Raw genomic sequence first — 17,567 nt, 5'->3', positions numbered from 1 at the left:
CAGGACATGGTTCATGACTATGTGACTCTGGTGTGGCAGTTTTCATCAGGGAACATCCCCAGTCCAGCCCTGCAGGAGACCGCCCCTCCCGGGGCTGGCTGAATGTGTGGCAGCAGTGGGTGGAGGCACTCCACTTTCTAATGTACTCCGTCTGAAGGCAAGATTTAATGGTCAGATGAAGGCTTAACCCAAGTGGGGACTCTGCCCTGGATTTGGGGCTTCTACCATCTTCCCGAGCCTTCTGCAAATCGAGTGCTTAGAATTTAAGCTCTAACATAAATCTGCTACTTCTGGGGTAGTTAGAATCAGAGGAAGAAGTACTGTGTGCAGCTGGTGTCAGAAGAGAAGTGAAAAGTGGGGATTTAGTATACCCTTACCAAAAACAAAACCCACTGGGTTAAGTGTATTCTAACTCGGTGAGCCTGTAGAACTGGGCTATCGGGTTTCCTCGGGTATACACCTTTAAGAAAGCAGACTGCCTCGTCTCTTTCCCTTCCCCAGTGGGGCTGATGAGTTTGAACCACTGATGTCATAGCTAGCAGCCCAACTTTAACCCACTCTGCCAGCAGGGGTCGTACATCCTTACTGAGCCATAGTTTAAATGTGGTCTCCTTGACTTCAAAACCTAGGCTTTGGGATGTTTTAGGGTACAAAAGATGCACCAAACTCAAATAAAATTTAAGGAAAACTTTTACTACATCTTAAAATGGACAGAGACAACACAAAGACACAGATGTATCATTGTGATAAAGGAGGCATTAGTTTGAGCCCCAAAGGATTTCAAAAGGTTTGTTGGAGATATAAAGCTTTAAAAAGGGCATGGGAGGGCAAAGGAAATTGTCACAAATGCAAGATTGGTGGTAAGTCAGTACATGTCAGTTGTTGGTGGGACTACAGAAACAGGAACAGGACCTTGATCTTGATACATACATCGTCTATCATTGTTAGAAGGGTTTACAAGATTGCTTAAGGGCCTTCTGACCCAGAGAGTTAGGGCAAGACTAACAGGGCATGTCTGTGATCCCAGTATGGGGCCCTCCATCAAGGACACCCCCAGGTAGGCCCCTAATAGAAACTACCCCTCCCTGGGTTGGCTAGGGAGGGGTGGAGGTAATCCAGGGTCCAAGGCTTACTGCCTGGAGGCAGGATGATCGACATCCTTGGTTAAGCAGCCCCGCTGGCATAATGGTTACAAGTTGGCCACTAACCTCAACGATGTCAGCAGTTCAAAACCACCAGCTGCTCTGCTGGAGAAAAATGGGGCTTTCTACTCTCACTGACAGTTACAGTCTCAGTAACTCAAGGGAAGTTCTACCCTGCCTTCTAGGGTCCCTATGAGTCAGTACTGACTTTGATTTTTGGGTTAATGGTCAGAAAGAATTCAATGGGGCTTAATTTATATGGGGACTCCTCAAATGGTTTGGGGCTATCATTATCATTCATAGCCTTCTGAATATGGGGGTGTTGAGAATGTCAGCTCTAATACAGTGAGCTTGGGGAAGTTGCATCTCTTCTCTGCACTTCAGTTTTGTCCTATGTAAAATAAGATTCCAAAGTGCATGCTATGTGTGACTGAAGAAGAGCTGATTTCTTGGAGTGGAGTCTGGACCATGGTGACATGAATTGGGCAAAGTCTGTATGAGTGGTACCTTCAGAATCTTCATTTACTGATGGGGAAAGATTCAAGGTAATGCGAAACAGCTGGAAAACTCTGCTAATGATTGGAGCCTGGAAAGCAGCAAAGTTTGAATCTAGGAGAAGAGGAACTAATCACAAGTGAAATGGACTGCATACAGATAGCTATCGGAGGCATTTGTGAACTAAATGCTCACTGTCAAGAGGATTGGTGTGGCACTCATTGTCGGAAAGGACATTGCAAAAGTCAGTCATGAGGTTACAATCCCATCTGTGATAGGATCACATCTATCCACATTCAAGGAAATCCAATCAATACAACTATTATTCAAATTTATGCACCAACTATAGAGGCTCGGAATGAAGAAATGGAAGAATTCTATAAATGATTTCAGCTAGGAATTGATCAAACACGCAATCAAGACGCATTGGTAATTATTGTCTATTAGAATGTGAAAGTTGGAGAAGAGGAAGGAATCGTATTTGGAAATTACGGACTTGATGATAAAAATGGTGCTGGAGATCCTGATAGAATAGCTAACACCAGGCTAGCGGCTGACTGTTGAACACATCATCAATTGCTCAAATAGAAATTCAAGATAAAACTGAATAAAATTAAAACCAATCCACAAGAGCCAAAATATAACCTTGAGTATTCCCACCTGAATTTCCAGAACGTGTCAGAACAGATTTGACACACTGAGCACTAATGACAGAGACCTGATTAGCTGTGGGAGGACATCAAGAACATCATTCATAAAGAAAGAAAAAGGTCATTACAAAGACAGGGAAGAAAGAATCAAAGTGGATGTCAGAGAGACTCTGAAACTTGCTCTTAATTATAGAATAGCTAAAGCAAATGGAACAAAAGGTAAAGTCGAAGAGCTGAATATTTCAAAGCTGAACATTTCAAAGGGCAGCTTGAAAAGAAAAAGCCCAACAATATAATGAAATGTGTAAAGACCTGTGTTAGGCCAGGTTGACTAGAGAAACAAATCCAGAGATACTCATTTATGTCTAAGAGAGAACATCCCAGCCCAATCCAGATAAAGTTCATAAGTCCAATATGAACCCACAAGTCTGATACTAGTCCATAAATCTTTCCTCAGTCTCATGCAGTCACATGCAATGATGTAAAAGACAGGAAGATCACAGACCGGTGGGTGCAAAGTCTTGGGGATCCAATGGCAGTGGAAGCATCTCAGCATTGGCTTGGGTCTCCATGTGGTTCCTCCAGCTCTCATAGTGTGACTCTTCAACAGGAAGGTGAAGCAAAGAGGGTGGATTTAGCAGGTCTCAGCAAGTCTCCACAGGATTTGTAAATAGGAAGATGAAGGCAGAGAAAGAGGGAAGCTGGCCTTCAGAGATCCATTTATCTCGCTTGCCCTCCAATCAAGCTGCAACCTGACTGACAGGCTAAATTCCACCCACATGTTCCTATAGGAGCCAAGTTGGCACAGAAAACCAAACTATCACAGACCTAACATTCAAAAACCAAAAGGGAATAACACACTCATCAATTTTTAAACTATATAACAAAATCACCAATATTACAAGCTAGTAAAATTTTGCTTAAGAGCATCCAACAACAGTTGTGGCAGTACATTGATAAGGAGTTGCCGGAGGTTCAGGTCAGATTCAGAAGAGGATGTAGAACAATAATGTCAGAGGAATCTTGGCTGAAAGCAGAGTATACAAGAAAGATGTTTACTTGTGTTATATTGTCTATGCCAAGATATTGAACTGTATGGATCATTACAAACTCTGGATAACCTGGAGAAGAATGGGAATTCCAGATCATTTCATTGTGTTCATGAGAATTTGTACATGGATCAAGAAACAGTTGTGCAAACAGAACAAGGGAATTGAGCATGCTTTAAAATCAGGAAGGATAAGCAAACAAGGTCACAGACAGGGAACAACTAGGAATCTAAAACCCATGGGGAGGTGTGGAATAAAAATCCTGATAGTGGTGGAGCAGCTATAAGCTAGCTGGAGGAATTACTGAGAGTCAAACAGGAGGTGAACATGATAATGGGACAGAAGGAAGGTAAAAGGAAATAGAGGAAAAATAGGAAGCAAAATTATTTTTAGAGGTACAAGCATAGAGGTAAATATGTAAATATATTAATGAATAACAATAGGGGTATTGGCCTATGTACATATATTTATATAGCAATACATTGAGGCAGTGGAAGGACTCTGGGCCTCTACTTAAGTATTCCCTCAATACAAGAACACTTTGTTATAATAATGTGGGATTGGGTGATGCCTACCACCCCAACACGATCACTGGAGACAAAATGGCGGTATAAACAAATGTGGTGAAGAAAGCAGATGGTGCCTTGCTATTAAAGGATATAGCGTCTGGCATCTTAAAAGGTTGAAGCCAAAGAAGCGACCATCTAGCATGGAGGCAACAATGCCCACATGGAAGAAGCACATCGGCATGTGTGATCATAAGGTGTCAATGGGGAACAGACTTCAGAATTCAAAAAACAAACAACCACATTGAGGTGATGGAGAGGGGTTGAGCTAGAAACCTAGAGGTCATCTGTGGATAACCTGACATTCCTGCCCAGAGGGGCTGCATGGAGGAGACAATGCATCTGGGCACAATTTAGCACCTACGAAGTACACAACACTCCTCTAGTTCTTCAATCCTTCCTCCCTCCACTATTATGGTCTCAGGCCAATCTCACAATTCCCACTAGACTGGTGGTGTACAGATAGTGGCACAGAGGAGAGTTTTCAATATACGGACTTCAGGAAAGACAACCCCGCCCCCCTTTAATGGGAGCAATGATTCCAGGAGAGTAGGGGAGGGGGAGGGAGAAGAAGGGAGGGAAAGAGAAATGGATAGTAAAGATGGCAGAATAATCCTCCTCAGTAGAAGGATACCAGGATAGTGGGTGAAGGGATAGAATGGGTGGTGTAAGATATGTATAAATAATAATAACAATACATAATATATTAAGGGTTCATGGGGGTGGCAGGGTGGGGGAGGGAGGGGAAAAAAGAGGAGCTGATATCAAATGGCTCAAGAAGAAAGATGTGTAGAAATTGTTGATGCCAATAACTACATGTCCACCTGAGATAACGGACGTGTGGTTTGTTATAATATATGTAAGAGCCCCCAATAAAATGATTGATTTAAAATAAACACGTAAATAAATATTTCCAACAAGTAAAAAATAATAAATAAATGTATGGAGTCAAAATAAATAAACAAATAAAATCAGGAAGGATGTATCCTCTTACCATACTTAGTCAATTTATATGCAGAACAAATAATGAGAGAAGCTGGTTATTATATGAAAAAGAATATGGCATCAGAATTGCCAGAAAGAACAACTTGCAATATGCAGATGACACAACCTTGCTTTCTGAAAGTGAGGAGAACTTGAAGTACTTTCTGATAAAGATCATTGATTGCATCCATGAACTACAGCAGCAATGAATTACAACTCAATATCAAGAAGTCCCAAATCTTCACAACTGGACCGATAGACAACATCAAGAAAAATGGAGACAATATTGAAGTTGTCAAGGATTTTGTCTTGCTTGGAGCCACAATCAATGCTCATGGAAACAGCAGTTGAGAGATCAAAAGATTTAGTGGATCGGGTAGAACTGCTGCACAAGACATCTTCAGGGTACTGAAAAGAGAGGATTTTACTTTGCGTACTCAGATGTGCCTGACCCAAGCCATGGTAAGACTTCATCAACTGGCCCCTGGAGAAGGCGATCATGTTGGGTAGGGTAGGGGAGCAGCAAAGAAGTGGAAGACACTCGAGGAAATAAATTGGCACTAGGCTGCAACAATGGGCTTCCTAATTGGCTGTTCAACTTCAATAATTTTCTAGAATAACTCACAGAATTTATGGAAATAACTGTACTATAACACTTTTATTATACAACATACACATCAGGATCAGCAAAAAGAGAATAGACCCATAGCGCCATGTCTAGTAGAGTCCGCCAAAGCTGCATGCTACCTCCCCACATGCATAGATGCTTTTAACCAACCAGGAAACCTAAAGTAATTGAGTGCCTAGAGCAGCAGTTCTCAACCTGTGGGCCGAGACCCCTTTGGGGGTCAAACGACCCTTTCACAGGAGTTGCCCAATTCATGACAGTAACAAAATGACAGTGCTGAAATGACAACGAAAAATAATTTTATGGTTCTAGTTAGGAGGGGGGGGCTCACCACAACATGAGGAACTGTATGAAAGGGTCATGGCATTAGGAAAGATCAGAACCTCTGCTCTAGAACTTTCCACGGAAGCCTCATTATGTAGGCAAGATTGTTTTAGTCCACCCCCCTTGAAGCCAGCTGAGGGTCTTTCTGGTCTAGCCAGTGGTATGGAGTCCTCTTGGATAACAAAGGCACTTCAATCCCTGAGGAAATGGCAAGGTTGTAGAGATTATCTTTGAAGAACCATGGACAAAGATCAAATTAAGTAAAGTTAAATTCTTCACCCCATGGGTTTATTTGCTTACTAGTTTGCCATAGGGAAGACTTTAAACTTCAGTTTCCTTACACTGTAAATTAGAAACACTGGTGGCATACTTCAAAATGAAAAAGCTTCACACATGGTAAGCACACAATAAACATAAGCTTATAAAATGATTTTCAGAATTATTGTGAAGGGGCTTCTAAAAGTTCATTGAAAATGGGAATTAAAAGATAGTGGAATTTTCCATGAACTTTTTGATGATAAGAGACTTATTCTTGGTCAGAGTTTTTTTGTTGCTGATGATATTGTTGCTGTTCTCCTGAATCAGAAATTAAACATTTGAGCTTTACAGGCCAAGTGGCAAACACAGTGATAAAATGTGGATCATTAGTTGCATAACAAGAGTGATAATGTAAAGTTGTATAAATACTATGGGAATCGGTATGGCACTTCCTTAAACAAATGCAAATACTAAAACCTTATGACCCAGCAATCTCTGTACTGGGTATATACTGTTAAGAAATCAAAACTATAACACTAGAGATATATGTATACCTATGTTTATTGCAGCTGTAGCCCCAATAGCAAAAACCTGGAAACAACCAAAGACCCCCAACTCTGGAGGAATGGATAAACAAGCTCTGGTACATTCATACTATGATATTTCATGCATCAATAAAAGATATTGATAACTCTCTCAAACACCACAAGACATGGGCAAAATTAGAGAGCATTATGCTTAGCAAATTTAGTCAATCATACCAAGATGAATGTTTCATATCATCGTTTTAAGGAAAAATAAAGAATAAACATGGTTTATACACCAATAGCCAAGACTTTGATGACTATGAGGAGGCCAGGAATGAGAGCAGGAACAGGGCCGGGGTGTGACGGGAGAGGGCCTGGGAAAAATGGAGGATTTAAAAAGATAATGTTATGTATTTCATTTCTTGAGGTCAGCTGTGTCATGTATGTATATAGTATGTTTCTTTAAAAAAAACAAAAATAAACCCCTCCAGATTTCTTATCCTCAAACCTAAATATTTGGATGGCTTAAAAAAAAGAAGGAAAAATAAAAAAAATAACTATGGAATGATATGTTATCTGTATTACTTCCCAGTAAAAAGGCTATTTTGGCAGGGGCGGGGGGAGAAGAGTGAGACAAAAATTTTAATTGAAAACAAAATAGTCATTGAATGCAACTTCTATAATATAATTCTTCTAATGAAAAGAATGACTTCTTTTCAGGCAATGGTGATAACAATTTACTTAAGTGGTGGTCAAAGTTAGTGTTTCCTTTTTTGCAATCAATTGCAAATTTACTATTAATCTATAATGAGGTTTTACATGTTTAATCTTTGAAAATACCATTTAACACAGGTACTGTCAAATAATAATATTTTTCCATGCGTCCTTGATTTTCTTTGGACATATTTATGGCTTAGAAGGCAGTTACAGAATTCTAATAGATTTTTCTCTAAATATTTATCTTTTAGCATGTCTTTCTATGGAAGATTCATTACTTCCAATGGAAGCCCCTCAATTGCATAGTTAAATAGATTTTGAAATGTGAAGATTCCATGTGCACTTGTATCAAGGTCTGAAAAACAGACTAAAACCGTATTTTGAACGCAGAAAATACATCTTCTGTGTATTTGCTTCTTATTTTAATTTTTGATAGCACAGGAAATGAATTAAGCAGCTTGACACGATATGATTCAGACATTAGTTGTCATCAGTGTAAGTTTCATATTTATGTATTGTTAAGCCTGATGATTTTAGATCAAGTCCATTAAGAAACATTATCAAACCTATTGCAAAGCTAATTCCCCAAACCATTAAGTGTTTGATTATCATAGCTGGCGGTGATTCATCTCATTCTTAACAGTTTTCTTCTTGACCCTGAGTTAAAAAGAAAAAAAATCACAAAAATTTATCACTGCTAAACAATTGATTGGCAATGTGGTAAGGAAGTGAGGAAATTCATATTCTGTTCTAACAAAATTTGATGGGACACATGATGGTTAACTTCATAGAATGGGTGCAGCTCACTGTTGATACCAGTGGTTCAATTACATGTGATAGATTTAAGCATTATCCACAAAGTGCCTACTCCTGAATAATACAGTGACTAGAACCATCAACTTACACATGCCTTACATGTCTCAAGCATTGTACCTTCACAAAACTAAGCATTGTTCTGCTTAAAAACTACTTCAGGTTATACTGAATAAGTGTTTTGCTGACTTGCCTGAACAGATACTTGCTTATAGTTTTACAGTGCGGATCATGCGTAGTAGCTGATGCTGCTTTAGTCACTGCAGACCCACAACTGACTCCTTGTAAACGAGAGTTCCGTGCTATCAGTAACTTAAGAGCCCCAGTGGCACAATGACTCAGTACTCTGCGGCTAATCACGAGGTTGGCATACTGAACCCACCTGCGGCCCCATCGGAGAAAAATGTGAGTGTGCTTCTCCAGAACTCTGGAAACTTGGAGAGCAGTTCCACTCCACTCCACTCTGTAGGGTGACTACAAATCAATTCAAAGGCAACAGGATTTTGAGTTTTCCGTGTCAGTAACATCTTTCAACTCAACAAGAGCCAAAGAAAACCACTCAAAAGTGTTTGCCTTTAAAAAAAAAAGGCTATTGGTGTCACTCCTGATGAAAGAAGTACTGGGCACAAAGTGGTTAATGCACACAGGAGCGAACCACAGGCCAGCTGTTTGAACCCTCCAGTCCCCCCAGGGGAGGGACAGATGTGGTACTCTGCTTCCAGAAAGATCTATGGTCTTGAAACCCCTCTGGGAGTGTCCCTCTGGGTCCTACAGGGTTGCTTTGAGTTGAAATTGATTCCAAGACCACATAGCTGGTTTGGGGTTTTTTGGTTGCTACCAACATCCATTCCTCTTCAACTTACTGTTTTCACTACAAGGCTAATATTCGTAAACAAGTTTATTTTCTCTGGAAATTTTATTTGACTGCTAAAATAAAACACAATTTAATTTACTCACCAGAGGTAAATGGGTTTCCCTTGTTGACAAACCAGTCACAAGTTTTTCAGCTTCATTTTATTTTTGTGAGAGGGAAAAAAATCATACTGATATTCCACTTAAATTTTCATATTTTTATGATCATTGCTTTTCTGTGAGTTGATAATATTGTGATAAGTGCTGATCACACCTCTGTATATTGAATTTGTTGACCATAGTTGTAGTGTCATTACAGAATAAGCACAATGTTTTACCATCTAACTCTCAAGCAAAATAATTCGTGTTTCATTCAATGCCTACTTTTGTTGTCTTGACACAACAGGCATGCAGTAGCTGTTTACTAGTTTGGGTTGGGGATTGTACTGCGATTTGCCATTTGGGCAAAATTATTTATCCAAATCTACTTCTTCACCTGATAAATGGGATTGAATTTAGAAGAATATTTGTTACAGGTATATATGACAAATGGGACATTACCATAACTATAATTTACATATAGAGGACCTCGATCCTCAGAATATGGTCTCCAACACCTGGAATCTGAGAATTAGCACTGTAACAACATCTTTATGTAATTTCCATGTACATTAAGTGGGATAGGAGGTGATAGCCAATGCAATAACTCGGAAATATAGAAAAATGTATATATTTTGTAAAGGAAGTGATCATGTCAGTGTTTGTAGATGACATGATATGATGGGGTATTGAGAAAAGTAAGGGACACCATTTTGAAATATAATCAGAAGAAAAAGAGAGAAAGAAAGCTGAATATAAGGTATAAACTATTTAAATGCATATAAAAATACACATAACCCAATTTTAGTTCTAATGACCAATTAGAAAGCACTAAATATATATTCCTATTCACAGATCAACAAAAAACATAAATTACTCAGAATTAAGAATTGTGTAGGAGTGAATGTAGAAATTTGAAGCTCTACTAAAAGGTGATCCGAATACATGGATGGATCATCAGTGCTCAGGGACAAGAAGACTAAATATAACAAAGATGTCAATCTGGGCCAAATTAATCTATAAAGCCAAAGCAGTTTTCTCAAAGTACTTGGCAAGTTGATTCAGAAATTCGTCTAAAAGAGAAAAATTCTGTAACTAAGCCAAAAATTTTTCTTTCCTTTTTTTTTTTTTTTTTTGTTGGAGAATAACTTGTATGTCACAAGACTCCCAGTCTGCTTCACTTTTACTTCTCCTCCTTTCTAGCCGCTCGGAGAAGTGTTTAAGTTCTTTAGGTAAAGAATCTGGAGGGTTGGGGGTTTTTTTGAGGTTTTTTTTAAAGGCTTTTCCAAAAAATACTTTTGGGGGGAGTAAAAAAAAACCTGTTTGCTTGTTTTAAGGAGGAAAGGGCCTATTTGCTTACTCTATCAAAAAAACTAAAATGCACCAAAAACCAGAGAAATTAAAACAAAAGAGTGGCTTTATGGAAGTGGTCAAATGAAATCAATGGATCAGAATACATCTACTTAAGGATTTAGCGGCTAAATGAGGCATTTCAAATCAGCAGAGAAAGAATGGTCCAAAGACAACTGGCTCTTCGTTTTAAAAGATTTATATTTATTTTATAAGAAATAAACTCAAGAAAGAAAAAGGACCTAATGAAAAAAGTACTAGAAAAAATATATAGGACGATTTTACAATTGTCAACTGGGAACAACTTGAGAAGAATGAGAATTACGGAACACTGAATTGCGTTCCTGTGGAAGTTATCAAGGGTTTCTTCTTGCTCGGATCCACACCCAGTGCTCAGAGAAGCAACAGTGGGGCGCTCACGTGAAGCATTGTACTGGGAAATATGCGGCACCTAGCCTCTTTAGAATGTTGAAAAACAAGGATGTTCATTTGATGACTGAAGCTTGCCTGACCCCGCCATGGCATTCCCACCTCATTGAAGAAGGAAGAGCTAAGAAGAATAAATGCATGTGAATTGTAGTGCGGACAGAGATTATTGAAAGTACCGTGGACTGTCAAAAGGACAGACTTTGAAGAAGTACAGCCAAGAATGCTCCTTACAAGTCAGGATGGCAGGACTTCATCTCGTGTACTTTGAGCATATTATGAGGAGAAACTAGTCCCTAGAGAAGGACATCATGCTTCGTAAAGTAGAGGGTCAATGAAAAATAGAAAACCCTCTATGAGCTGATCGACAGTCTCTGCAGCAATGGACTCAAACAGGAAAACAATTGTAAGGATGGTACAGCACCAGGCAGTGTTTCATCCTGCACATACAGGGTCTCTATGAATCAGAACTGCCTTGACTGCACCTAGAAATAACAACTCTACAGACAACACAGTTGTGAGAGTGTATTTACAAGACATGTAACAAATGTTTGCTTAATTTGCATAATATATGAATAAAGACAACTCAAGAGTAAAATGTGCACAGCTTCTGATGAAAGTGCACAGTGAAAATAGTCAAGAAACATATAAAAAGATGGTCAATTGATGCCTCATTTAGAAGGCTGCTTATTTGAAGCCATTTTAAGAGTGAAATACTGATAACATGCTAATGGGATATTGATATCATATTTGAGTTCATAGAAGAGTGGATTGGAAATATAAATTTTGAAGTCATCACATTTAAGATGAGATGTCCAAGGTAGTTAATATCAGTAAGAAAAAGTTTAAAGCATTCCATTAGAATGTTCTCAAGTTATTTTATATTAATGATTTTTTTAATATTTTGTTTTATTTTTTTGATTAATAAATCTTTTTATTGGGGCTCATACAACTCTTATCACAATCCATACATACATCAGTTGAGCAAAGCACCCTTATACATTCGTTGTACTCGTCATTCTCAAAACTCGCCTTCCACTTAGGTTCCTGGAATCAGCTCGGTTGTAGGTCCACATGGCAGAAGCACAGCAACCTGTATGATCCAAGGATTGTAAATGACACAATGCGAATCTAGAGGAGGGAACAGTATCAGAGCATAAATTCTGAACACATGGTTTGTAGAAGACAGATGACAGTAGAAACCCAAAACTCATTTGCAGTGTTTACACATAGAAACGCCCAGGGCGAATGCCCTGCAACCGTATTTCAGATATGAGTAGCTTTGCTATCAGATAGAAAATATTAGAAAGTCAATGATAAAAGGTGTAGTTAAATTGTAACACCGTGTCCTTTGATCTCCCTTTAGACCCATTTTAAAGTTAGTTAAGTTTAATATTTTCTGCTTTCTTTTTGATTGATGTTTTCTTTTCCTTTGCTTCTCCATTGTTGTTTAGTTTTGGTGCTATGTTCTGTATGACTTTCTGTATATAAAATCCGGGATAGGTTAGTCTGTAGAGGCAGTAACTAGATTGATAAGTGTCTCGGGGCATGGCAGAGGAGGTTAGGGAAATCAGCGCTAACAACAATGTGGAAAATGTTCTGAAATTGATTGTGGCAATGACTGTACAACTCTTCTTAATATGACTGAATGACTAAATTGTACATGTGAATTATATGCTAATAAAGTAATGTCCAAAACTGAAAAACAAACAAACAAAAAGATGGTCAAATTCACTGGCTTTAATTTTCTATTGTAATTTGACAAATCATTCCAAAATGTAGTGATAATATTGTATCATGTACATGAAATTTATGAGTCAGAACTTTGGACAGATTACAATGAGGACAGCTTATCTCTGCATGTCAGTGTCTGGTACCTCAGCTGGAAAGACTCAAAGACTGAGAAGTGACTGTACAGTTAGAGACTGATGTCTTCCTGCTGTGTCTTCACTCATCCTCTGTGCAATGACACGAACAGGCTGGAGTTGTTGACCAGAATATCTATGCATAGACTCAGCATGTCACTTAGGATTCTTCACAACATGGTGACTGTCTTCCAAGACTGAGTATCCAAAGAAAAACAGGCATATATTGTACCATCTTCTATGACCTAGCCTTAAAATACACTTAGTGAAAGTTCTGTCTCAGTCACCAACCCTCTCAAATTCAAGTAAGAGGAGTATATAGAGCCTATCTCTCTGCAGAAGAACTCACAAATCCGGACTGTAAGAATATACAAAATATGAAATACTGTTTCAGCCATTTTGGGAAAAGTTGTCTACCACATTGGTTATCAGGAAACTGCAAATTAAATAACTAGAGACTGTATTTTATACATCAGATGGATAATTCTTCTGGGTACATTAGAGAAACAAATCCCCAGAAACTCATATATAAGAGAGAGTTTTAAATAAAGGTTAAGTGCACATCAAGAAAACATTCCAACCCAGTGCTGCCCAAGCCCACAAGTCCAACATGAACCCATTAACCCATATGTGCAACACCAATCCACAAAGTCCTCCTCCATCTCACAAAACAGACACAATGATGCTGACTGCAGGAGGAAAGCCGAGTCAGTGAACGTGTAAGCATCTCAGCGCTGGCAGGGGTCTCCACACGGCTGCTCCAGCACCAGGGCTGCATCAGGGTAGGTTGTTTAATGCAAATTAAATAGCTAGAGACTGTATTTTATACATCAGATGGATAATTCTTCCCAGTTCAATAGCATTCTATTTTCCTACTTACATAAACCAAAAAAAAGCATAAAATATACTTATTTCAACTCACTCTACATTAGAACATACAGCTTCCAGAACACAAACTTACATTTCTTCTTCCTGAAACGTTAGCTTCTCTTGGCAGTGTAGCGACTCATTTTAGAGGACGATGAAAGGTGTTGCTATGTGCAGCGTGTGTGTGGCAGGTGGGGAGGGGGGAGGGAGGGAAGGGGGAACCCATGGAGGAGCATAAACATTACCTTGAATTTGAGCTTTCTAAAGACTTTTAAAATTATGTTCAAGAAAATAAGGAACTCAAGTGTAGGTAATTGTGTAGCTGATGATGATAAACTATCTGCTTTATTTTATTCAAAGACAATTTTCCCATTCAAAAGAGTTCTTTAAGTTTATTGGGTGGTTTAAAGTGAATGGTTTGGCATTTTCGGCGCAGTTAAAATCATGCAATTCTTTATGTGTTACATGTATTTCTGAATATGGTTGTTAGGTACCAGCAAGATGGGTCTCACTCAGCAGACCTTACGTGCAACAGAATCAAACACTACGGGGTCCTGCATCGTCTTCACAACCTCTTCATGTTTTGCAACCACTCTATCAGTCCATCTCGCTGAAGTCCACATCATTAAGATCAACTCTACTTTAAAGAAGTAGCTCTTTCCCAATTGTATTTTCAGTGCTTTCCAACCTGCGGGGCTCATCCTTTGGCACAGTGCCCCTCGCTATTTTTAGTTTTCAATGGCTAGTTTTTCAAAAGTGTGGACTGTCATTTCTTTCTTCCTAGTCTTTCTTCATGACCCAAACTGATGGCATAGCTTTCAACATCACGGCAAGTCACCAGAGTGTAGCAAACTGGCAGATAAATGATGGCATTTGTGAATACACGAGCATTTACTTTCCAAATAATAAATACATGGTGTGTTCTCTACTAAAACCATCTGGGCATTTTTCAATATTGTAACTGTGAATGTTTGATTTTGTTACTTACTCTACCTGTGTATATTTAAATAACACTAATTATGTGGATATAGTTAACTAGACAGCATATAACATGATTTGGATATATTTCAAAACTGGATTATTATTATATATAGAGAGAGATGTGCCATTTTCATAGTCCTACCCTGATATTGATATCTGCCATCACAGAAGTAAGACCGAGGCATTCTGTGACTGACAAAGGACAATGAAGGGACCCGTTTTTCCAACCACTCTGTAGTGCTAGTTGGAGCTACTTCTCCCACACCATCTTTTTGACGCTTGTAAGAGAATCATACATTATCCTTTTGCATTTGCTAACAAAATACAAGCACCAAGTTAGCAAATTAAAAAACTAAATTTCTCAGAGCGACGTTGACTCATCTATATTGCATATAAGAAATAAATATTTTATTTGCTGCAACCTTCGATTCAATTTCTCAATGTGCATCATTTGAAATAGAGGTGAATTAATTTGTTTATGGGATGGATACCTAGTCTAATTCTCTCCTGTTTCACTATACCCTAAATCTTCCTCCAAGAGAAGGAACTGGCACAGTGAGATTACTATAGAGTAAGAAGGAAGATGTAAATTCATTCCCATCCCGGGCTGCTCCTGGTTTATGATCTCTCTATTGGTAATCAGATGGTTTAAAATTAGGAATGTGTATTTCCATGGAAGCAATGTTCTGATCTGTTCTCTCAGGGTTGCCACAAAACTCTATTTAATCCTTCATGAAATAAAATACTATCCATTTTGACAAGTAAAATTAAGGTCAGTACAACGTAATGGGAGCAAATCTCGTAGTGATTTTGTTTGGTTAGTGGAGCAGTGAAGGTGCCCAGGAAAACCTTGAGGGGGTCACAAAACTGTGGGGCTGTTTGACTGACTGACTTGGAGATAGGGGACAAGTCACATTGTGTGGACGCTTAGAAAGACAGTCTACAATTGACTGGTGTAGACACCAGATCACCATGAGTTGAGCTCAGACTGACAACCAAAAACAATGGCATGCGCGTGATCATGCATAATGGAAGGTAAACCTGAATATACTTGAAAAATTCATGAGGTCACCCAATGCTCTTATTCTAACTTTCCTTGAAATGTACAATTCTTTTTCCATTAATGTCTCTAAGGAGCTCTGATGGTGGTATAGGACAAGTGGTGGACTGCTAACAGCAAGGTTCAAACCTACTAGCCACTCTTTGGGAGAAAGAGGAGGCTGCCCACTCCCTTGAGCACTTACAGTCTCACCAACCACAGAGATAGGCGCTATGAGTTGGGATCACTCAATGACAGTAGGTAAGAAGAGCCACTTAGCAATCATGAATGTGGAGAAATCTTTGATCTTAAGGATATGTTTTATCAATATTGGACTAACAAGTAGCTCGTTTGTTACATCCTCTTGAGAATCATTCTCTGCCCGTTGTGCATGCACATTTACCTATCAGCAAAGAGTAAACAGATGTGTGCGGTGAGTATGTCAGGGCAGGAAAGCAAAAAGTCAAAAAAATTATGTTTCTGACTTTACAATAGGAAGAATCATGGGTCAGAAATATGATATAAAAAGGCAGAAATACCAACTCTGTTCCAAGTTGTAGAGTTGCTTTGGTTAATTTTATTAGAGTTTAATTATATACCAACTCTGACTTGGAGCATCGGTGGCCCTGTGGGCTAGCTGTTGAGCTGCTAACTGCAAGGTCAGTGGTACACGTCCCCCAGGTGCTCCTCAGGAGCAATACCAGGCTATCTGCTTCCGTAAAGATTTAGAGCCTCAGACTCTAGATAGAGTCACTATGAATTGGAATCAACTAGATGGCAATTTTTTTAATGAGTAACTCTGATTCTGTTTTCAAGGTGGCAAAAAAATTAAAGTGAAGGGTTTTGATATGGTATTAAATTGGAATTAAATAATAGATAAGAAACAAATACTCTGAGGCATAAAATTTCCCGTCTTTCCAGAAATGAACTAAAACAAATTATTCATTTTCTTCCTTTCTTGTTCCCACTATTAAATCCTTTATCCTTTGCTACATTAGTTAATGCTATTTTGTTTAGCACTTTATCTGCAACATCAACAGCAATGATTGATTTTCTTGTTATTACTTGCCCTCATTTTTGCCAGATATATGAGAGGGCTTCAAAAAGCTTGTGGGATTAATGGAATTAAAACATAAAGGAATTTTTGCACAATTTTTTGAAACGCCCTCAGACAGAAAGAAACAGATTCAGTTTTATGCACATGTGTATGATTATTATTTATCCTTTAATTTTCATAACAATTGTATTATTTGACATAGGTAGAAACTAAACTTCAGCAAGGTATATTTTTATCAAATTATATTATTGTGCTTATTAACACACATAGTCTTTTAAGAAATACAGAAGTTCAGAAATTCAACCTTTCAGGTAAGGATTAGCTGTCATCACATCTCTCAAGTTCCACATGTGTAATGATTTCAAGGTCACATGACAGATAGGGAAAATGATTGAAATCTGTCATTACAAGTTATCATCCAGTCACATGCATAAATTGGAAACAGACCAATATGTTGGTAAAAACCCCATTTTAAACATTGCTAATCTGAAAAGATAAGCAGATATGAGGATCACAAAAGAACTGTGATTTCTTTTAAATTGTGATTTTGTTTGCTGTGGGGAAAAAAGGATTTAAAAATAAGTCAAATGTGGTAGCCTCCCACTAGATCAAGACCAATGCCACTTATAGTTGTTTGTGTGTGTGTGTATTGTCTTTATGTGTTTGATTTTTAATTTTAAGGTTGTTTGTTTGCTTTGGCTTTAGCCTAGCATTGGGGTAAATTATATAAATGGAAAAGTAAATAAGAGAAATGTAAAAGAAGAGAGAAACCTAGTGCTAAGTGTCTTACAGCATGCACCACCAGAGGCAGACATTGCCTCAATATCACATATCCCAGGTCCTGGCAAACATTCCTTTCTAATTTCTATCGAAACTAT

The 17,567-nt window shown here is 38.5% G+C and overlaps 1 protein-coding gene and 1 long non-coding RNA gene across 2 annotated transcripts in view; one reads left to right on the top strand and one right to left on the bottom strand.

Annotated features, from left to right (window-relative positions):
- Positions 1 to 17,567, top strand: part of RNLS (renalase, FAD dependent amine oxidase) — a 399,075-nt gene that overhangs the window by 270,409 nt on the left and 111,099 nt on the right. The gene's annotated exons all lie outside the window — the stretch shown is intronic.
- LOC142428854 (uncharacterized) overlaps positions 11,826 to 17,567 on the bottom strand; it is a 121,311-nt gene continuing 115,569 nt past the window's right edge. Inside the window, exon 3 of the long non-coding RNA XR_012780404.1 lies at positions 11,826 to 11,973. This is a non-coding gene — a long non-coding RNA (uncharacterized LOC142428854). The remainder of the gene's footprint in view (positions 11,974 to 17,567) is intronic.

This window comes from Tenrec ecaudatus, chromosome 16 (genome assembly GCF_050624435.1).
Source record: "Tenrec ecaudatus isolate mTenEca1 chromosome 16, mTenEca1.hap1, whole genome shotgun sequence".
Taxonomy (NCBI): Eukaryota; Metazoa; Chordata; class Mammalia; order Afrosoricida; family Tenrecidae; genus Tenrec; species Tenrec ecaudatus.
The sequence above is the reverse complement of the archived record's forward strand: the minus strand, read 5'-3'. Positions and strand labels throughout refer to the sequence as shown.